Here is a 13,365-nt window from a genome sequence, read left to right as displayed (position 1 = left end):
CTTTTAAATTCATAGCTGCTCCCGCTTACTCTTTGACTGAAGCAGAACCTTGGCAGATCCTGAGAGACCAGGAGCACACCTGGTGATCCACAGAGGTAAAACACAGGGAGACTTGGTTGAATGCCCAGAAGACTCTTTGCTCGTGTCACAGGGTCACTTGGGCAACATGTTTCCTTAGACACAAACAACAGACTGTGAGGAACACAGGAGAATGTGACAGGTTACAGACAGTGTTGGGGAAACTAAGGGCGCATCTGCGATAAAACAGCTTTTTGAGACTAATTAGATGTTCCTGGCGATATCACAGCTGGGACAAGACTTCAAGGAAAGGAGCTCTGTGTCTAAAGGTCAACTGTTACTACTGGAGCTAAGAGATGAACTGAGAAGAGTTTGTTGCCTTTAGGAGTCTGCCTGGCCTGGGTCCTCCCCAACAGAAGAGCTTCATCTCACTAATTAGAGTTGATGCTTTGGTTTAGCATGAAGAGTTTTTCTTAAGATGTTTGTAAGCTTCGTATTTGGAAAAAAAAAAAAAAAATTCTAAGAATGATTAAAAACTCCTGGTGCTTGGTGTGACTGGAGATGTTGCGGGGCCTCGAATACAAAGACACTGCAGACTTATTGTTTTGAAAATGGATTTGTTATTCTGGCTCATTCGTCTGTGACTAAATGTTCTCTTTTTTTTTTTTTTTCCTGGGAATGATGTCATGAATGTAGCAGTGCGGATAAATGCAAGCTTCTCCGTGAAAATAATTCCAGCAAGATTTCCGAAAAATATTGAAACCAAATAAGTAACCTATTCAGAGGCCTGTTTCATTCTGTCATCCCACAAACTTCAGGTTGTTAAAAATGTGTTTGGGCTTTTTTCATTGTTAGCTGATGTGGAAATGTTATCCACGAGAAAACCATGGGCTATCATTACAAATAATCAAAGTGTGGTGCGAATAAAACATTCACATTGAGCATTTGCACCGAGTTACAGCCGGAAGCAGAGAGCAACGTGGTGTCGCAAGATTTAAAGTTGTGTATAGAGGGAAAACAATCCAAGCTGTAAGGATATTAGAATTATAAATGATCTCAATTTGAATTGCAGAATGCTCTTGAAGCAAGTGAGCAGAGGGAGAGAAAAACATTGATTTTGTGATTAGCTGCAAGTGTAGAATGCGAGTTTAGCTCCCCTCCTGGCTCATTGAATAAACCAGATGCACATCCCTTTCTCTCTGTGGAGAATTAAGAAAGACTGAGAACATATAGAGAAACACAACACCCCCAGAATCTAGATCTATTAATCAGACTGAATGAATATGCAATAGAGGCTGCTGGGATCCAGCCTGCTGCCTGTCTGGCTAACAAGGCAGGCATCCTGCAGCTTTCCTCTGTGAGAACGATATATCTTTTTCAATGGACTGGGTTCTGAGCAGCAGGCGCTTGCGCTGCTGTTTCCCATTAGCTGTGTCTCTTGCATCTTTCTGCCTGCTCTTCTCATTCCACCCCTGTCTGACTCCGATGCTCATTCATCCTCTCACTCCCACTCGCATACCAACTTCAGTGACAATCAATAGTTAAACTTTTCTATGGTGTAGCAGGGTTGTGAGGTAGAAATGTGCAAGAAAAAAAAAATGAAGAAATTGCAGATTTTGTGTGACTTCTCTTCAAAAATGTGGCAGTTTTCTTCAGGCTTTAACAGAAATAATCAAAAAGACATTAGGAACCAAAATTTACATTGGTAAGTTATTGCAACTGGAACTTTACTGAAATGTTTCCCCTTCAGGTTAAGGTTTCTCTGATGATGGGAGAGATCACAACCACTGTGAAGCTATTCCTCATGCAAGGAAGCGGTGTCTGAGAAAGTGTGCCAGAAAACAACTCGGAGCCAAAATATTTGAACATCTCACGCAGCTTTGGAGTCACCACTGCACTTCCTCAGGTCTAAACAAAACACCTGCCAAGTTTGAAGTAGATAGGATGAATGATTGAAGAAAAGTACACACACATACACGCGCGCACACACACCCAGTGGCATGTAAGTTTCTGCACATTTTACCGAGACCGTGTGTTCCTGTGGTATTTTACACTTGCATGCTCAGTCTAATCATTTTGATGCTTTAAGGAGACTGAAGGTAATTTGCAAAGAGAGTTCAGACATGAAGCCACATTTCAAAACATTTAGATATCAGTGAATGTAGTTCCCAGTTACCAAACAGGTGGCTGCTGATAGATCTTGTAGCGTCTGCTGCTCTCTAAAGAAAACAGATTCAGTGACTTGAATGAGTTCCAGCATTGATTATCTCCATGTGTGTTGGACATGATGCACTTTGGTGCAGGTATTCTAGAAACCCATAATATCCTAATGGACTGAAATGGTGCCTACTTTCATTTTTTTATTTGACCTTTAATTTTACAGGTTGAGTCATTGAGATCCAAGATCTTATTTTCAAGAGAAACCTGTTTTTGATTAAAACCAATTACAAACACAGCAACAAAACAAGCAATTAACAAATTTTACTCAATTAAAAAAGCCAAAAACAAGAGCAAGTTTCATAAGAGGATTGAAATTGAATCGTCCAACAGGAGTCAAAGTGGAAAGGTTCAGATCCTGCTGCAGAGTTCCACATTGATGGAAGAGAGTAAGAAAAAGCTTATTTCCAAGTCCTGACCGTACTAATGGTCAATGAGTCAAGGGCAGATATGTAGGTTCCATGCCCTCTTCCTAAAAAGAAAAACGACAAAAATATGTAGCGGATTGTAATGACTTTCAACATTTCATTGAAAACATGTGCTTTTGTACATTTAATAAAGTAAGTTTTGATCATTGAGCCACGTCTTGATCGACTTGTTGGAGGAAACTGTAAAAAGTAGAAAAGGTAGAATATTGATGTAAAAACAAAATACATTTATCATCAAATGGTGCATACACTGATAACTTAAACCAAACAAAACACAGTTTCTTCTCGTCTTGAATGTATTTATTGGTTAGATTTTAGATTTAAAGTCTCAACGTTAACAGTAGCTTCTTTCCTCAAAAGTTGAATGGCTATCAAACATTTTGTAGCCTCGAAATTCTGATGTACTTTAAGTTTAAATGGCATTTATTATTTAAATTATGAGATGACACCTTGGAACTCTTTTGCTCAGTCCCAAGAAAAGCTTTTAAGTCTTATGTCAGGCATATGGATAAAACTGAACAGCATCAAACTGACTAGGAAGAAAAGAGGCTATGTAGGTTAAAGTTCACTTCCAAGGTGTTAAAAAAATGCAGCAGCCTCTAAAAGTACACTGTAAGGAAAAGCTTACAGTGCAAGATTTCCAGGACCATTTCAACATAAATGAAGTTAGAGTATGATAAGGTGGGAATAGAGCTGAGAGTGTCCCACTGAACTACTCTTAATTATTGCACCAACATGAATAATTAAAAAGCAAAAGAGAGGTAATTACACTTAATATGAGATTGCGGAGAAAAGTGATCAGTACTTCCTTGAACATTCAGGGCCGTGTCCACCGAGGACTGAAGCTCACAGTAACTCTACAGTGCTTTTACTGTCTGGGAAAAGCATACATAATTACTTGTATATATGAAATCATTAACATACACCTTAGAGATTTGTTTAATTTCCATTTGTTTTCTCAGTTCAATATATCACAAAAAAACAAAAAAAAAAACAGATTATACTTATTGGGGGCCATGTAATGTTTGCAGTCCATTTATGCCAGTTCACCAGTGGCACCAATACAATAATCCAGTCCTATGCAGTGAAGTCCTGTAAAATAAATGAGTGTAAAACGCTCTGTAGTGATCTTTAGCCTTATATTAGCTTGGGACATCATGAAAAGTCTGTCCTTTGTGCCATCGTCCTAATGTTTAATAGCTTTGCATCCATCCTGCAGTTCCCCGCTTCCCCCTGTGATTTGTACCTAAATTTTTGACTTGCCTGATAAATAGGTAACAGCCTAAGCACTCAATTATGCCTTTGCATTTGTTTGACCTAATCAGAAAATTGCAAGAGACATGAAATTTAATAGAATAGAAACAACCTTTTGTCCCACAAGTGGGAAAATTCAGGTGGAACAGAACCCGCAAATATCAGGTAAGCTTGGAAAAAATGCTAATTTCTCAGGTCTTAATGGGTTAAGTTTTAAGTCAGAAGGCATTTTTGTTTTTGCTTCTGTAACCCAGGGTGGAAAAACTGCTCTTAGTCCCGCCTTACTGCCCCATTGGTTAGAGTGACAGTCAGTCACACAATGCATGCAGCCAATTGACACACCTGATGTAACTATTTAGGCTTGCTCCAGCTTTCCCCAGTCAGGTGTGAGGGGGAGAGCTGGAGACAAAGGAGCTACAGGTTGGTGTTCTCAAACAATCAGTTATCTTTTTGTTTGTAATGCACTTTTTAACCTTACAACATAAAAATCATGTAGATCCAAAAAATCCAGTGAGTTTGGAGCCTTGAAGCTGCCATGCTCCCAACTACTATTGAAATTGGTGAGTAGTGATCACAATGTTTTGTTGAATTTAGCATGTTGGTTGGTAACTAATGCTAATCGTGATCAATTGTTGTAATTTAACTTCTTTAAGATGATGAGATAAATGTTTCTTCATTTGGTCTGATAGATTAGATATATTGCATTTATTTCTGAGTGAAACTGAAAACTCTAGTTAACTAGCCGGCTGGAAATTTACTGGTCCTGTTTATTTTAATACAGGCCAGGTGATCCCTTTTTAGGGTAAAAGATGGCGAGCTTCTGAAAACTGGCTGGAGCCAGGAGAGCCCCAAGAATCACTTCATCCTGGTCTGGTCTGTATCAATTCCCCCTCCATCTCACCACTCAGGCACACACTCCATTACTCATCTTTTCATCCGAAAGAACTTGCGCTGGGACATTATCAACTTAAATATCCGGATAATTCAACCATGGACTTCTGAATGTGTGTCGGTCAGGTTTTGGACTGACCAGCGGGGAAATCAATACCAGTTGTGCACAAATCAATGAAGGACGGCCGCAGTACTGTGTATATTTTTTTGTTTGTTTTTTATTTTTTGGTCCTATGTATGTTTGTCTTGCATTGTCAACTTTAATTTTTGTCTAATACATGGTATTGAAAGTAGTTCTTTTGTATTGTTTTATTGATTACTGACAACAGCTCCAGCAGATGAATTCTAGTCTTCTGATTTTTTCCATCCAGTCCTTTTACACTTTAAATAGTGCTACACTTCCAGTTAAAAACACAGTTAATGTTACTCTCTGTACCAGATGTTAAGGCTTCATACTTATATCGGTTGCAGCCCCTCCTTCAGGCTACATAGTGCAGACGGTGCTTCTGTAGATGCCAGTGACCTTTTTGCCCTAAATGCGTTAGGTGCCCAGACCGATAACTGTCATTCTACATCACTTGCATCTGTTGTAGCCATACTGAATCACAGATGCGACAAGGAAAGGGTCAGAGAGAGGTCACCTACTGCTGTGAAGTCATAAATGAAACATATAGCTCTAATTTCACACATCAGGCGGGATCTTTTTATCTTGTTTTAGCCAAATCCTGTGCTGTTTTCCATGTAATATAATGTAAGAAGTTTCTCCTTGGTGCTCGGAGGAATTCTTTCTCAGCTTTAGAGCTTTTTATGTTGTAGATCAAAAAATATAAGTTGCTGAGAACGTTCTCATCTTTTTTTCGCGTCTGAAGTCTGAACTGCATAAAACATATAAGCTTGAGAGATCAATGAGAGTTCAATTCAGAGGGACCCAAAGAGATCATCAATAAGCACGGTTAACATCTTCTTCACAGTCTCACAATGTCAGTTTTTTTTTTTTTTTTTCAAATTCATCGCTTTCAATTTTTAAAAGTCCTACTGAATCTAAGTTGTTGTTTTGTTTCCTGGGATATACAGACAGAGTCCAACAACGGGCATCTGCAAAAATCATTCAGTTTACATTTCTGCCTGCAGCTGCAGGAGTAGCATAGGAACCTTTAGCTTGTGCTCCATCTGTCACCTTATTTTTAACAAAAAACTATCATGGGGGATTAAATTGTATCAGATTGTTTTCCTGGATTGTTGAGTTTGATGTATGTGATGCAAATGTGTGGCATCTGGAAGCAGGTGACTGAAGCACCCTTTAGATTGCAATCTGCTTTATTGCCGGGACACGCCGCAGCATGACAAACAGTACTGTCTGTGGCAAACCAGATCATTTGATAAAATATGAGCTTATAATAAAAGAAAGAAGACGATGGAAGAAATGAACAATCAAAATTTGACATGTATTATGTGCATTGTGGCCATTCCCATACACATGGTCGTATACTGTAAATGGGTTTTATAAAGTAAAATGGGCTAAAAATGTCTGATTCATAAAACCACAAGCTTAAAAAAAAATCATTAATCACTCCATTACACTCTTTTAAAATGGCAGATGGAATAAATCTCACAGTCTGAATAGACATCTGTTATTGGGAAGTAGTGCATGTGCTGGACGAAGCCTAATACATTTTCTGATTGTGGTGAATCAGACAGTGAAGAATGTGTTGGTCAGCTGAGACAGCTGGTATTAACTGCTTTGAATCACAACCAACACAGGGACAGTGAGCCATCAGTCTGTGTTTCACTTCAGCTACAAAAGCAGACTGCCTCATTCACCTAATGATGGTTCACAGGGAGAAAAAAGGGCTATTGTTGAGAAACACTGTCCTTTTTCTGTGAATTCTCACTCAATTTATGATTTATCTCGGCAAAGAGGATTTCAGGTTGAATCCCTTCACTGGTTTTGTTCTCATGTTGTCTGCAGCCCATCATTTATCAGAGGTCTGATAAATGATGGGTTTCATATTTCGAACCTTTTCCACCTAAATTTGTCAGTAGTTGCAACATCCACAGGTATTAGCAGGTATGTAAGTTTAATGTCCTTGCTTGAATGACTTAAATAGCGAAAAATGTAAGAAAAAGGGAAAAGGTCAAAATTAAAAATATACACTGCAAACCAATATCCAGATTAACTTAGCCAAATTAAAATTTCATACGTGGATAAACTAAAAGATGTGCCTGGGGGGTTTTAGTCACACTGGAATAACAGCCCAGCATGTATCAAAGTTAAATCACACGTGAAATGTCATGTTTTCCAGCAATTTTTCTGATATTTTTCCTGTCTTTTTGTTCACCAATGATTGTCTCAAATAAATGTAGTCACTCCATATTTGCCCAACTACAAGACGTACAAAGTCTACTAAATTTCGGTTACTGATTCTGGTTCATTTCTGATTTCGAATTTCAGTATCTGCTTGTCTTTCCACTGGAGATAAATGAGAATGCAAACCAGGAAAAAAAAAATCTGATGCTGTGTCATATCCTGTATTGTGGCCAATATTATTTTTAGGGTGTTTGTGGAGCTAAGACTTGTGGGTTTTAAAAAGGCAAAAGGAGAAGGAGGTTATTTAGAATCTTTTTCGACGGGTTTCACAGCTAGTCACATTAACTTGTGTTGTGTTGCTCTGCTTCTTCTTCATTGTCGATTCTGCCAAATCTTCCTGGCTTTTGCACAAATTTGGATTTTCCTGGATTTACATGGGGGGAACTGTGAATCCAAATCTGGCTGTAAATACTTCCTAAGAAAATCTCTCGGCCTCTTCTCTACCCACACATTATCAGCTCAAGCTTGTGCCATCTCCACGGGGAGCCCACACTTAACCATCCTCCTAGTTTTCTGGTCCGATTCAATCCATCACTCTTTATAGCACTTTTAAAACAAAGACTGCACAATAAGCAAACTAAAATAACCCTCTCAATATGATTTCCTGTCGTAGCTCACCTTGGCTAGTTTACAATAACCAAACAGAGCTGCATAGCTCTGCTCCAGTCTGTGTTTTCAAACAGCATGCCAGTGTTTTACAAGCTGAGGTGTGATGTGTGGATACAGTAGCGTAGGTGATATCATGCTTGCTTGTCTGTTTGTGTCCAAATGTGTCATCATTTTCTTGCCTGGTTTTCAGAAAAATAGTACAAGAAATACTTTTTTGAAGCTTGCAGACTGTCTGCTTGCCTTATTTCTGGGTTTTTTGGTTTGGCTTTTTGCTTTTTCTAACTGTAAGAATATATTTTAGGTTCTAATGGTAACAGGGCACCCCAGAAGTTAAAATCTGAGTAAGTCAGAGTGCAACATAAAATGAAAGAAGATTTTCCTCTGAAGTTGACTTGAATGTGAAAGGATGTGCTTGATCTGTTCGTCTTTAAAGCATGTAGTCAAGTAGTTATTTCCCCTGAAAATACTGATATATTAAGGAAGTTTACATAAAATACCTGCAAACATTGGTTTGTGCATTGCATGTACATGTGAAGAAGGAATGTCACTGTGGAGAATCTAGGCATCTTGGATATTTTTGTGTCCTGAAATGAAAAATAAAATCTTTCCCAATCCTTGAAAGTGCAACGCCATCCTCGGAAAAAACGTAGGATTCCACAAAGAAAAAGCATAGTCCTGGGAGAGTATAGGACGATTATTTGTGAGCAGAAAAGTCTGTTCGTCAAGGACCATGCCTCCTCTGTTTGCTCCGGTGAGAGCCTGAGAGTACAGAGGAAAAATGAGTACGCTCTCGACCCTCACAGCTGCTCAACACATGCTTACTGATGAAGATGTCCTCTGTGACTTCGAAGTGGGAACATCGTCGATGGCTTCCTTTCATTGATTGAACAACTTCTTGCTCTACTCTCCACCTGAGCAGAATATGTGTTTTGAGTGGTCAGAGCTATCTGAGCCTCTGTGACTCATGTAAAACATACTCCACGGTGGCATTACGGTAGACTGCTACAAAGACTCAGTATTTGCATGTTTGTCTGGCTACTATAGTATTCATCGGTGAGGGAATTAAGCTGGGTTAGTAATTGGGGTTTTCTTCTTAAAAGGTTCCAGTTCAAAACTAGAATTAGTCACATCACCAAAGTAAAACAGGAACTAAAATCTTTAACCAGACCTAAACTACAAACAGACTTAATGTATGGAACAAAACAAAACAAAGTACAGCAGATAATAACAAAGACAGTCACATTGGAGCCACGTCTCTATGGTCAATCTTTGATCCTCCCTGTATTTTATTCTCGGTTTCTGTAGAGTACTGCAGAGCACGGAGGGAGTTATCTACACAGAGAATGAATCATGTTATCTTTGTTAATCAGATGTCTTGTATCTCTGACTCTTACAGATGTTTATAAGCTCCAGCTATTAATGTTGAAAGACCTGGAAAATAATCATAGATCTAGCTGCATATTCCATTCACAGACTGAGCTCACAACAGCAATGACTGCAGCACCATGCTGTTCTTTGGCCTACATTCACTCTGTGATTGATGAAAATTTAAAAATCACCTGAAAAATCTGAAACAGAGATATTATGTCATTCCACATTTCTAATAATGTTTTATTTCAGTGTTTTTATTTTCCTGTCCTAATATAAGCAGACTGCAACCTAAATTTGGCATTTTAAACACAGTTTTCACAACATTTCAAGAGATTGATGAGCTCCACCTCAACCTTTGACCAAAGTGTTTTTTATGTTTAGCTGAACAAATTGTTCTGTTTGGAGATGGCACCTGTTTCTGCAGCAGTTGTTGCAGCAATTATTACTATTATCGAAATTACAGATAGCAATACTGATATTGTTTTTGTTAATGACATTTTTGTCTGTAGTGCAAATTATTATTATTGTACTAACAGAGAATTCATCAAGTGTCAAATGCAGGGATGTCCAAAGTGTGGTCTGGGGGCCATATGTGACATTCTGAACCTTAATTCTGGATTGGAGCATATCCGGCCAGCAAGCACAGGCAGCTGATGCAGATGGACACCTTGTCATATATATATTTCACAGATAAATAAAATATCAGACAGGGAAAAAATATATATTTTGTTAACCAAATTCATATTAATTTTGGAGTGAAAAATAATAATAAAAACAAACAAATAAAAAAAGGAACTCAAACAAATTTTAAAACTGACATTTGTATTATTTTTGCAGGAGCCTTTTAATGTTTGATATCTATGATCTAGATTCCTGATTTACAAAATTCAGTTTTTTGTTGATTTCACCAAAAATAGTTATTTGTTACTGAGCAGAATAATATACATAAAAAAAAGTTAATTATTTGTGTTTTCAACTTGACAATTTTGGCCACAAAAATGTTGGCCAAAAGTTTGGACACTACTGGTCTAATGAAATGTGGGAACATTGTCTCTGCACTCAGAACTGTTGATTGTGCTGTAAGAGTTACTATCAAGCTGATGACTTGGTTTTGTTACCTTTCCCCACATAATAAAGGTGTAACAGTTCCACCTTGACCTCGTTGTGCAAAAAGGCACAGATGTCTTGTTCTGACTGCAGGAATGGAATGACATTACTTGTCTTCATAAATATTACATCTCATAGGTCAGATCAGTAGTAGTGACCTCTTGGCAGATGCCAGCTGACCTTAGCCTCTTCATGCAGGCTTTGCCATTCCCTGTAGTGGTTCTTCCAAAACAATAGAACAGCTCAAAAAACTCCAACTGTTTGCCAGCAAATTTGTGAATTTGCAGGGGTCACTGCTTCTTAGTTATGAGGTGAGCTTTTTTTTTTTCAGTTTACTCAACCGTGACACCTCTTTTCGTCTTCTCTTCTTTTTTCTGACCAGTGCAAATAGATACCACACATTTTGTTGTCATTTCTCCATTTGTAGAAGACGATCACTGAAAAAACGAAAAGAAATTGAGTCCCTGTAGAGAGCGACAGCCAATATGGCTTTCCTGATGGTGATGGGTTGGTGGTGGGTGTGTGTGTGTGTGTTTTTTTTTGATAATGTCACGGATGGATAATGTCATGGTCCACTGCTTAAAGAGAGGAAGGTGGGAGATATGAGCGGATGTGGTACAAGGAACATAAAAAGATAAGACCTGCGTTGAGCATTTTGTGTAGCAACGTCAAAACTGAATGTTCAATATTGTTGCAGTTTATGTAAAGATACTATACATTAATACTACTCTCTCTTAGACTAACTGTGAGTCATATGCAATCCCATACACATAATGCTTTTTTAACGTTAGTGCCCATGAATGCCTTTTTGAAATATTTTGCCGAATCAAGGACAAGAACCCTTTTAACTTCAATATCATTCTGTTTCAATTACACATCGACCTTTAATTAGTCAGTTCAGACTTTTTAAAGCTCTTCTTTAATGCACAATTTGATTCTGACATCAAATAACATATTTCATTTCTGTTTCTCTTTTTTGATTCTGTTCTGTCTCTCAGAAACCCTGACTTTGCCACAATTATTGTTAGCAACTGAAGAAAAATGTGGGTGACAGGCAAGTAAGGAAGCTTTGAAGGCAATATTAAGTACTCCTTTTCCCAGTTGTGTGTGTGTGTGTGTGTGTTGTGTGGGCGCATGGGTGTGTATATAAGCATGTATTTGAGTCCCAGGAGAGGCCTTGCGGGAGCTACACAGCTACTTTCTCTGGTAGCACAGAAAACGGGGGCGGCATGCATGTACTTCTCTCTTTTCACAAATGGGAAAGCCTCCGTCTACAGGTGACGCACACACGCTGAGAAATGCCGCACCTTGCTGTAATAGCAGATGTCTATGTATGTGTGTTTGTACGGTGTGTGTGTGTGTGAGAGAAAGAGAGAGAGAGAGAGAGAGAGAGAGGAAGAGAGAAAGTAGGTCATGCATCGAGAGTGAGAAAATAATAAATTCAGATTCAACTTAAGTCATAAAAATGAGTTCGGTTCTATCCTCAGTACAGAAAAATGTTTTCCAATTACCACAAAAAGCAAGCGTTATGGCTCAATGCTTTAAGGGTGTGTTTTAGTGTGTTTAGACACTCGCTGTTTTGTGTGTGGGTGTGTGTGTGTGTGTGTGTGTGTGTGTGTACCTGTGTATTTCTTTGTTATTTTTTGGCCTTTATGAATACCATTAAATAAGCGGGCTGCTTTGGCCAGTATAGCTTGTGGTTAGGCCCAATTTTCAGTTCTGCAGTGTTGTAAAGATAAGTGAGTCTGAAGCTGTATTTTCAAAGTAGATGAGTTGCTGGAAACCAGATAGATACTAGACGGAGGAGATGGTACATCGTACACAAGCACCACACCACACACCACCACCACAGTGAAAATGAGGACTGCAGATTTTGGGATTCGAGAGAGCATGAAACAAGACTGAATTCAATCCCGACCAGAAGATATACAAACGTTTTAAACAGTCACAATATCAAAACTGCAAACGCGTCGGACTGTTCCCACATTTTAACATCTTTTTTAATAAGATGTCAGAGAGACAACAGCATGTTTATGGTTTTACTGTTTAAAGTAAGGCTGCACAATATGGCGTTAATATATTAATATCCCACAAAGAGTTGTAAAATATTCATATGGCAAAGGAAGCAATAATTCTTGGCTAATATATTGCAAGTCTTATGAACTTGCATTTTTCATGCTAATGTCATATTTAACCTGTTGGACAAAATTTCACGGTGGCAGATGCAGACACTGGTCACAATGACATTGCCTGAAATGCTAAAGATCAGAGAGAGATGGGAGCCGAATGAGAGGAAGATGGGCCTATATCACAAGTGAAATGAAAAACACCGTCATTGAAAGGTTTTCTAATGTTGTGCTGCAGTAGTTTAAGTGAAACTAAACCCGATGTAAAAGCGTACCTCGGCCTCCTGGAAAATTATGAAAAATTCCACCCAAGTGGGCAGTGGGAAGAGACACCGATGCGGATGACCAAGTGTGAGCATGTGTGGAGCTGGTTAGGAGGTGGTGTGGTCAAGACGAGGTATTTAATTTTAAAACAATAATTTTGATAAATTCACCTTCAGATTTTGTCAAATAGAAAATAGCAACAATAAATGCTGAAGGGTAATTGAATCTGCTTCTACCGTCCTTCTCCATGGAGAGCACAGCTGCCTCATCTTCAAAGTCTGTCCCAAGACAGTCATGACAGTAAGCCACCCGGCAGAAAAGCAGAAAAGCAGGACCTCCCTCAGGTGGAATGCAGCCGTCAGAATACAGTTGAGATTGTCTTGTAGTGACAAGTCTAAAGTGCCTGTTGAATAAAAGAAACTAAACAAAACGGTCAAGTGGACATGTGAACTCCTCTACAGCCATTGTTATTGTTTAGGCATTTAAATTGTAAGACAAATATTTTAAATATCAACTTAGTTTATTTATTTTAGAAAGGGACTTTTTGTTTTCTAAATATTATCAAGAAAAGAACACAATGCATCCAATAAAAACTGATTAACATTTAAACAGATTTACACAAAACACCAACAATATGAAGTCAAAGTTCACATAGAAGTTCTCCAATGTTCAGCCAAGATTTTAATAAAATCCCCAAAACTGACCAGCACTG

General features: G+C 38.5%; 1 protein-coding gene and 1 long non-coding RNA gene across 2 annotated transcripts in view; both read left to right on the top strand.

Annotated features, from left to right (window-relative positions):
• magi3b (membrane associated guanylate kinase, WW and PDZ domain containing 3b) overlaps positions 1–13,365 on the top strand; it is a 144,830-nt gene that overhangs the window by 46,300 nt on the left and 85,165 nt on the right. The gene's annotated exons all lie outside the window — the stretch shown is intronic.
• LOC106913698 (uncharacterized) lies at positions 4,169–12,577 on the top strand. Its single transcript, XR_001417403.2, has 2 exons — positions 4,169–4,477; positions 4,699–12,577. It is a non-coding gene; the product is annotated as an uncharacterized LOC106913698 (long non-coding RNA).

This window comes from Poecilia mexicana, unplaced genomic scaffold (genome assembly GCF_051168715.1).
Source record: "Poecilia mexicana isolate PSO_F unplaced genomic scaffold, ASM5116871v1 scaffold_5, whole genome shotgun sequence".
NCBI classification, from domain to species: Eukaryota; Metazoa; Chordata; class Actinopteri; order Cyprinodontiformes; family Poeciliidae; genus Poecilia; species Poecilia mexicana.
The sequence above is the reverse complement of the archived record's forward strand: the minus strand, read 5'-3'. Positions and strand labels throughout refer to the sequence as shown.